Source organism: Chaetura pelagica, unplaced genomic scaffold, assembly GCF_000747805.2.
Source record: "Chaetura pelagica isolate M959 unplaced genomic scaffold, ChaPel_1.0 scaffold65, whole genome shotgun sequence".
Classification (NCBI taxonomy): domain Eukaryota; kingdom Metazoa; phylum Chordata; class Aves; order Apodiformes; family Apodidae; genus Chaetura; species Chaetura pelagica.
The window spans coordinates 993,542-1,003,704 of record NW_009953386.1 but is presented as its reverse complement, the minus strand read 5'-3'; positions in this window follow the sequence as shown (position 1 = coordinate 1,003,704).

Genomic DNA, 10,163 nt, shown 5'->3' with positions numbered 1-10,163 from the left:
TCTTCCTGGGGCCCAGTGGGGACTGTCAGTTTGGGCCACAGCAGAAAACCAGCTTTGCTCAGCACCCAGGCACATGGTCAACCTGTGACTATTTATCTCACTGTATGCCTGCTCACGTGGGAGGCTGAGAAGCATGGACAGGTGTAGCCAGTGTAGCAAGGACTCTCCACAGGCAGGAGCAGAGTGCCCGGGGTACAAGTGAGCTCTAAACAGAGAGTCAGGAGAAGTTATGGGAGTGGGTGTGTGGAAGAAGAGGGGAAGAGGGTGTGTGGAATGGGGTGGTTGTGCCCTGGAGGACTGTTACCTGAGAGGTGAGGAAAGCTTAGGGACGGAGATAGGGCCCCTCAGTGTCCTGTGACCCTTCTCCAGCTCCCTCTATCCCACGCTGAGAGGGAACAATTTTCCTGCCCACACACCCCTGTTTAGGGGAGCAGTGTCTGTTGAACCTGCATGGTGCTAAAACACAGGCCATTCAAAGTCAGTGAAGAGAAGGAGTGTGGGGAGCTCCTTGGAGAAAGGAGGAGGTTAGATTAAAGGAGCAGACAAAGAGAGAGAGTCTTTTGTTTCACAGAATCATAGAATCCTAGGGGTTGGAAGGGACCTCGAAAGATCATCTAGTCCAACCCCCCTGCCAGAGCAGGGTCACCCAGAGCACATCACACAGGAACGTGTCCAGGTGGGCTTTGAATGTCTCCAGTGAAGGAGACTCCACAACCTCCCTGGGCAGCCTGTTCCAGTGCTCTGTCACTCTCAAAGGAAAGAAGATTTTCCTGATATTCACATGGAACCTCCTATGCTCCAGTTTGCACCCATTACCCTTGTCCTATCACTGGTCATCACTGAAAAAAGCTTAACTCCATCCTCCTGACACTCACCCCTTACATATTTGTAAACATTTATGAGGTCACCCCTCAGTGTCCTTTTCTCCAAGCTCAAGAGACCCAGCTCCCTCAGCCTTTCCTCATCAGGGGGATGTTCCACTCCATCATCTTTGTGGCTCTGCACTTTAGTTGGTCAGGGCGAGCACCTTTGTGATCTGCTGCAAGTTCAAGCTGTACTGAATGCAGGGCCTGCAATGTCAGTTCTGGGCACCAGTGGTAAGGAAATAGGCTTCTAAATTACCCTTTTACTTTCGCTCAGGTGCAGTCTATGATAAGTTCCAGGCAGGAAAAAATGGAGGGAGGACTGGAGGAGAAGGAAGATACAGATGTGTTTCTCGAAGACATCCTGTGCACTCCTTCTGGCCTCTCCTGACCATTCTGTTGTGGTGTTGCATGGGGCCTGCACAGCACCATGCTTTTGTAGTCATTGGCAGTAACTTGGAACAGGTCTGCTTATATCTCTGCTTCCTGTTTGTTCTGTTCTGTATGTTTGTGCTTCTCTTTGGGTTTAAATCTGTAACCAAGTATTGGTTTGGATGTACGAGGTCAAATCTTCAAGTGTGCATGGACCTGCATGCACATAGGGCACATCAGGAAGAGACATCTCTGCGGAACTTCTATGCAGTCTCTGCATACAAATGCACATATTCCGCATTTAGGCAACCCCTAGACTCTGCTTTTCTGTGCAAAGAAACCCCATAGCTCAGACAATGCAAGCACAAAAGAAAGTAGGATAAAAAAGCAGCCATGGATGACCTGCCCCTCTATTTTTTCATGCTGCGTTGGTGGCTTACTGTCCCCAGGCATGCAGCATTGCCAATGCCCATCTAATACTTCAAGAGGCTGGGTCTGTGGCTTTCCCACTGCCCCCAGAACTCCTCTGATGCAAGACACTGTCTCTCTGCCTCTTCCACACACTGGGAGCAGCTGTCTCACCCTTAATCATCACTACTGGGTTCTGATACCTCTGCTTTTTGGTGTTGCCCTGCTTGTATCATTGCAAGCACAGCATATATTTTGGTAAAAGGAGCAGTAAAGCAACAGTTGCACACACTCTCTGTGGCTTCAGAAGATATTGTCACTCAGGAATTTGGGAGGCAAATAAAACTAAACCAACCAAAATCAAGCGCTGGTAGCCCAGGAACTTCAGAGTCAAGGTGCACTTATCAAAGACATCAGTTGAACTGCTTTTGATTCTCAAAATGCTTAAAATCCTCATTTTCATAATTACCCAAGTGTCTGTTCCCACTCTGTAAAGAAAGATTGTCTTTCTTGTCTCTTGCCTGAAGATTACTGAAAATGTGCAACAGAGCATGCTGCAATTTTGGCTTCATTTCATGTGTATGCACAGTAGATGCCAGAAAGTTTTTTTGTCACTACAGACTTTTCTCTTTTTGGGCAAGTGCTCTAATTTCCTGGCAGATAGTAGCGTATTCACAAAAGACTGTCTCTATGGCTATGAAGAGAGCACCACAGAAACTTTTCTTCCATCTATTTTCAGCTAAAAGTCTGGTGATGAAGTTGAGCGATACTCCACAGCAGAGCTTTGCCCCCAAAAGTCTGGGTAAAACAGAGGCAAGTGTTTGGCATACAAAATCTGTGTCTGAGAAAAGTCAGACTTGTGGCTGCCCAAGACTCTCAGAAAAGATCAGTTAGCTCAGGTGTTTCCAGGTTAAAGGCAGGTAAGCACCCCTGTGATTCATGGGGCAGGAAGGTTTTCAAGGTATTGTGAGACTAAAGGTGGCTCAAGATTCAGATAAGTCTTCATGGGTTTTATAAGAGGTTTGATGTACTCTTTAAGCTTCTAGGTCCCACTGAAGCATTGATATGCTTTTGAAAGCCCTACCTATCTTCAGCAACTGGAAGAATTGAACACTTAATGAAAGAGAGAGCACAGCTGCTTTTCAGCCTGGTCAATTTTTGATCAAGAATTTGTAAGTAGCCCTGTACATACATGCCCTGTGAATGTAAAGGAAGTGCTGAGACACCTCTGTGAAACAGGCAGTGAATGGAAGATGAAGATACTGGTTGAAGCCTTTTCATCTCTATGGTCACTTTTCATCATGTTTTCCCAGGAGATGGAGATGTTGGCATGTCTTTGAATTTTGTTGCAGAACACAATTAAGGTGCTTTTGGGTACAGCTTTAGCTGTGAATTTCCAAGGTTTCTACCATTCTATATAGTATCTTGTTGTTCTCTTTTACTTATGAAAAACTTTTGAGTTGTAATATGTTCTCAGACTATAGGTGTATGCCCTCAACTTCATCTCAGCATTAAGGGTGGTATGCAAGGAAATCTCTACTGTCTCTTTCAGGTAAGTTGAAGTGAGCTGGAAAGTGGTCTTTTTACAGATGACAAAAGTTTTGCAAGTGAGGCCCTACCCAGTGTTCCTCAGCAATCAGGGCCAAAATTTTCCTTCAGTGGCCTGGCCTCATTGTCTCATGCTACCAAAACTTCTCTATGACAGCAAGAAGTCCTCCCCAGTGCATGTAAGAGAGAGCAGCTGTCTTTTCTGTTTCTCAGGATCAAGGTCCCCCCTCCTTTGAGGAGCAGCAGTTGTATAGAAATTAATGTGGGTGCACCCAGGACAGCTGGCTAGGCCTGAAATTGGCTAGTGTAGATGGGAAGAGGCAGTGGAAGGCAGTAGGCTGAGGAGAGCCCTTCAGCTTTCACAAACTTAGGGAGGGAATTGATCAGCTCTGAGCAAAGGCTTTGGCTAGAAATCTTGGGAAACCCGTCATGAGCTATCTGAGGAGAAATGTGATTTCCTTCTCCTCAAGCCTCTCAGATGACTAGATTGTATTTTGAACTGCATCTTTTCAAGAAAAAGGTTCAGGAACTTAATTTTATGAAAAGAAAAGTGCCTTCCCCAGAAAGTGTGCAGATCATCATGTTTAGGCAAGGGCAACACAGCTGTTCTATTTTGTTCGCTCCAGAATTTTGCTGGAAAATATACCTTAGCTCTAGAAAAATTCTGCTTCACATTAAGGCACCACTGCTGTTTGTGTGTGTGAAGACTTCTTTTGTGGTGAAAAAAAGGAGAAAAGTTAGATTTACAATGGAAACATTTATGGTAGTCGTAATTCCAAAGTGACTGTCTCTTTTCCATAATTTCTTTCCCAAACCATTCGATCCATATTTCTTCTTCATAAGTGGACATTTATCAACATGACATTAAACTGTCATTAAATTACTTGCCTTGGGTGCTCTGAAGGGATTGGCAGTTCGTTGTGTGCAGCTGAAACTATTCCATATAAGTCCTTGTAGCACACTAGTCATTGTATATTTGAATGCTCTCCAGTAGTGTGCTAAGCAGCATGATTAACATCTGTTGTTTGTTCTTCCTCCTCTCCACAAGGGAGATGTCTGTGCACTGAAGTGGATTCTTTTGAAAAGGGTGTTTTGTTTTTTTTACCCACACCTGTTTTTTGCTGGGTGCTTCTAATGCATAGGGATAGGTCATGGAGTGGAAGGCAGAGAGGTAGCAGATAATCTCTAGTTCTCAAGGGTGTTTTCCTCCATAGTTTGATCTGGGCACCAAGAAAATACAGTATTTTCATGCATAAGATTTTTTTGTTGATCCATGGACTGTCAATAGTGTGACCTTGTGGTGTATAGAGCATTTTGTGGTGGATCTTGTAATCCCTCAGAAACAGGATGCCAAGGGGCCAACCAGAAGGAAACTGTACTCACCTTGAGATAGGTGCCTTGAATCAAAGTATCAGATTTTGTCTCTGACGTCTTTTTATGGAACTTAAAATTGCACAGATGCCTGAAGCAATACTAAGGTTGCCTGTCTAATGCCTGTAACTAATTTAAAAAAAAAAATAAAATAAAAATTTAAAAATGTCGTAACTGCTGATTAAAGATCCTTTGAAAAGTTTACACAGACTCTGCTCTACTTCTTAGTTAGGCGGAGGGCAGAAGCAGAATGACTTTTTAATGGCCAGCTACTTATAGCATGAGACATTTCATTGTGACTCACTGGATATGAATCATTCCTATATAACACCAACTTTAAGCTAGTATAATGCCATTGATTTCAAAGTTTCACAACCATGTGAAACTTGAAGTAGGCAGCATCAACTATTCAGGGCTCACATGTCTGAAACAGAATAAATTAACCTCTGGGTAATGCCCAACAAAGAGCTTAGTTCAAAAGAGAGTTCAGGCTGAAAACTGGAGAATGAGGGAGTGCTTAGAAAGGGAATATAGCGGGGCAAATTGATCAAGCCCTGGATGACATGCCTTCAGGTTGTACTTGAGGCAAAGCTTCTCTTGACCATTCTTTCAACCAGATGAAATGCAGAAGAAAAAGAAGAAACTTTCCCTTAATGTCAGGCATCCATCATAGAACCACAGAACTATTCAGATTGGAAAAGACCCTTGGGATCACTGAGTCCAACCATCATCCTACTCTACAAAGTTCTCCCCTAAACCATCGATGGCTGTATTCTTTCTTGGGACTGCCTTAATGGACAACTTTGATGTAGCAACATCACCAAAAGTTTTAGCCACTCTTCAACATACACCAAAAAAAAGGGCAACTTTTGTGTTGTTGAAGTGACATGGGTTGGATCAACAGCCACTTGCCTTCTCTGGAGGAAAGGTGGTGGGCTGGAATGCCACTGCAAAACAGCTAAAGTTAGGCAAAGCAATCCCAGGAGACTTATATACACATCATTCAAGACTGGAAACTGCAGGCATTGTGGTACTTCATCTGGATTAGAAATGCCTGGTATGAATTTATGAACTGACTCTTTCTTTCTCCTTCAAGGCTATTATCCCAGGTCCCTCTGCAACTCCTCTCCCAGGTGGGAAGAGCTCACCCTCCCTTGCAGCTGTCATTTCATAAGCTGCAGTGAAATAATATCAAGGAAGAAAAAAGCTGTGAGATAGACTCACTTTTTAATTTGGTTTTACTTGCTTTGAGCCCAAAATTAACCTCTTTTTCACTGTCACTCATTTAAGTGGAAGGAGATGGAGGAACATGGGGCTACACAGAGCCAGATTTACGATGGTGCACAGCTATCTAGTAGAGTTCTACAAATTTAAAGGTAGGCAATATAGCTAAGGGAGTGCAACACCCAGCTTACACCGAGTGTGAAAACTTCACCATAAATTTAAACCTTTAAGGCAAACATCTTACTTGGAATCACCTGTTCCAACACTTTGAAGTTCTTCTTACAAACTAGGAGCCAGGATCCATATTAGGGTTGAGGAGTTTGTAAGAGCAAGAGGTGACCTCTGTCCTTCCTCCCTCCCATCTCTCATCTTATCTTCTGGTGTAGAACAAGAGCAGAGGTGAATAAAGACATGTGGAATTGCACAATTATTTGTTAATGGGAGAAATGCATGTCGTACCAGCCCTTGAAGAACAATAGTTGCCACCTTAAGGTGCTGTTGGTGTTCAGACAGATGAGTAAGACGTTGTGGAGAAGACTATAATAAAATGCAGACAAGTAGGCAGGCAGCCAAAGATTTTTAACAGTGGCTCAAAATCACACACACACTATTTACACAACAGGAGTCTATTTGAAGAGCAGAGTGATGCCTGCTCTATCCCACTGTTGTGTAAGCATCCCCATAGGTCTAGCAGAATATCCTGCCTCTTTGCAAGGAGATAGAGGGAAAAGCAATGTTGCCAGTTTGCTGAAACCCCACAGTACTGAAGTTCTTCCCATTGGAGAACCCAACTTTTGGCCCTGTTGTTAGTATCATAGAATCACAGAATGGTTTGGGTTGGTTGGGACCTTAAAGATTATCTAGTTCCACCACCCCTGCATGGACAGGGACACCTCCCACTAGATCATGGTGCTCAAAGTCCCATCCAATCTGGCCTTGAACACTTCCAGGGATGGGGAATCCTTGATAGCACAACAGAGCTATCTTGAGAGACTCCTTGAACATGGTATGATTTCATGTTGCCGGTCTATGTTTAACATGGCAGATGGGAGTGCATATGGAAGAAGCACAGCCTGTTGTTGGGAGCAACGGCTCCCTACTTTTTGCCCTATGAGATGTCTAAATATTTCCAAATTAAGAGCAAAGCTCTTTAGAAAGGGAAGAGGTGGGCAAGGGCCAGCACAACTATAGGTAGAATTACTTTTTGCAGCTACCTTTCATAGACCTCTTAGAAGCTTTTCATAAACCTTCCTGGCCTTTTGGAAATTATACTTTTCAGTAGTATGTTAAAAAGCATCTTGAAGAAAACAGTGAAAATTAACCTTTCTTACGTGTGCCCATGAGGGGGCAGCACAGACCGGCTGAGCCTTCTCTAAAGGCTATTTGAGAGGCAGGCCTTGGAATAGCTACAGCTAGAGGAGAAAAAGTCCATATAAAAGGGTTTGATGTCCCAAAGCAAAGCTCCATCCACTGCCTACATGAAACTAAAGCCCAGCTAGGTCTGAGTACAAGACTGACTGGGTCATAACCGAGGCACACGACAGCATCTGCGCCTCAGAGACTTCTCAAGAACGTTTCCAGTTCATCACTGAAGCCTTAGCAGAGAGTTTCAGAGGAAGAGTATTAGACAGTGCCTACAGTTGTCTCAAAGCAATGAGTTGGCACGAGACATCAACCACACCCTTGTCAAGTCAGAGGCTGTCACCCTAGGAGCACTATGAACTCACCTAAGGCATGCATGCTATTTATTTCCATCCCAGTGCTCCACACCAGCCAACACCCATCTGCTGTTCAACCCCCTTCCCTCCTGCTGTGATGCAGCTTTAACATGACTGTCCTCCCTCTTTCTCTTGTGTGCTCCAGCCCCCTGGCAAGGTAGATGGTGAGATACTGAGGTAGATCAGACACATGCTTGCAGCAGCTGGCTTGTAGCATGTTGGAAACGTGCTAGTGACAGGCAACCGTGTGTAGGTGGCAGTGCTCCACTGCCAGAGTGTTACAGCCTCTCAGAGCAGAGGCAGCTAGTGCGGAGGGGGCAAGGAAGATGAATTTTGGAGGAATAAGGTATCCCCAAACATCCTTCAACAATGAGCTGGAACAACTCATGTGAACAAATTTATTTGGCTCTTTGCAAACAAACAGTAAAGGTCTCCAAACACGGCCTCTGCTTTCTACCATGTTGATGCTCGTGACTGACAACAGGATTTTTGAGGAGAGGTTTTTAACCATCAGCAGGAGCAATGCGTGTCTGTGTCCAGGCAGAACAGCTTGCTCCCAGTCTGTTAGATGAAAATCAACCAGTACCAAAGGACCATCACAGTGCCAATGCCATTTTGGAGCTGGGACCACATCCTAATAGAGATAATGACACTGACATCAGCAGTCTTTCAGAAGCCAGAAAGCCCTCAAATTCACAACCAAGGGCAAGACTGAGACACTTTCTAGCAGACCTTCCTTGAGTATTGTCAGCCTTTTAAAGGAGCTATCTAAAACACAACCAGAAAATTTCCATTCTCCCCAAATTCTTTTCTCCTGCTGTGTATTTTGCAAGATCCCAGGTAATCTCTTGCCCAGGCATAGTGAGATTTCTAGCCTCCTGTGAGACTTTCCTGTGGTCAGGCTCTTGTTCAGAGCTAGCTGGCCTGCCTTCATCTGAAGATGAGTTTCAAGAGGAAGCCACATCCCATCTACTAACCCTTTTACGCCATCAAGGGTGTTGGCTGGTGAACAACCCTCTTGCAGGGCTTGGCTACTCTTCCCTGCCATATGAAACTTGTGCTTGGGGGAGGGAACCAGGGCATGGCTTGACCTTGAAGGTCCCACAGGCTCCTCAGTGCTTGTTTTATCTTCTGATCTCTCAGTGTACAAAAATGTGACCTGTAGGTTGCTAAAGATCTTGCTGAGATCAGCAGCTCTAAGTTGCAGATATTTCAGTCTGGGCTTTCCTTTGCTGAAATTAGCCTCAGACCTGTGATAAGGCTCTTCTAAGAGTTTATTTCATAGTCAGCAGAGTAAAAGAGGCATCCTTAGGGGGAGATTTAGAGCCCAAATCTCTCTCACTGCGTACAAGAAGGCACCTCGAGAATCTTCTTCATTAGTAGTAGCAGCAGCCAATAGAGATTAGTCTTTGCAAGCATCCACTATTTCTCTGAGCTTTTGGGTTGAGACCCCTGAGGAAGAGAGCCACAGAAGCTGGCCTAACTGCTAGCAGCAGGGTACTGAGTTTTATTTTGTTACCGCCTTTACCTACATGTGCAAATTTCACTATGAGCACCAGCCCAAAACTCCCTGGGGAAGCAGTTCCTTGCCTGAGCCCAGTTCTTCACCAGACAGAGCAGCTACCTCCAAGTTTTTTGTCCTTTCTACTTGGTCGCTTGTGAGAAGGAGAAGAAACAGTCTCTTCTGAAAGACTGAAAACACAGATTTCCATGCCATCACATGATTCCAATAGCTTTGGCTTTATGCAAACACCCAAAACAGCAAGCCTAAGCAACACCAGAACACAGCTGTGGTTATATGCTATTGAATAAAACTATCATACAAAATAGAAAAATACAGTATGTCCTCCACCTTCCCCAAAATATTAATAAACCCCAATCCTTGAGAGCATGCTTTATACCACTCTTCTTAGGAATAAAGAGTGCACTGCCATATTTATGGATGGATCATGCACTGCCAAATGCAAAATACCAGGACTGCTGGTGTCACAAAGATTCCTGTATCTGGGTTTTCTGTAACGCTCCTCCCCAAGGTATCTGATGCTTCAGAAAGAAGTTACTTACTGCAATCCACATTATACTAAATATATACATACAGCTCTGCTTTTCAGTCTATATGTTTGCAGGCTTAGATGGAGTGGTTCATCCGGCAGCCTGGTGGTTTATCCTAACCCACTATAATTAGCCCATGGTCATTGCTAATGCTGTCATTTGTCTCCCCTCACTCAGCACTGTTTGGTAAACATTTTCAGGGGCCGAGTTGCTCTCCCCAGATCTCCCTAGGTGGTGTTCACTTATTTATTCTCCGCACCCCAGAGTTATTCCTCTCTGAGAGGTATAGAACACCGGGCAGCCTGGTGGTTTATCCTAACCCACTATAATTAGCCCATGGTCATTGCTAATGCTGTCATTTGTCTCCCCTCACTCAGCACTGTTTGGTAAACATTTTCAGGGGCCGAGTTGCTCTCCCCAGATCTCCCTAGGTGGTGTTCACTTATTTATTCTCCGCACCCCAGAGTTATTCCTCTCTGAGAGGTATAGAAGTGGCAAAAAAAAAAAAAAAAAAAAGGGCAAGAACGTTGCAGAAAGAGGGAGGCAGCTGCAGCAAAAGCCACAAGCAGGCTGGAGAGGCAGGGGGGGAAGGCGGGCAGGGGGCCAG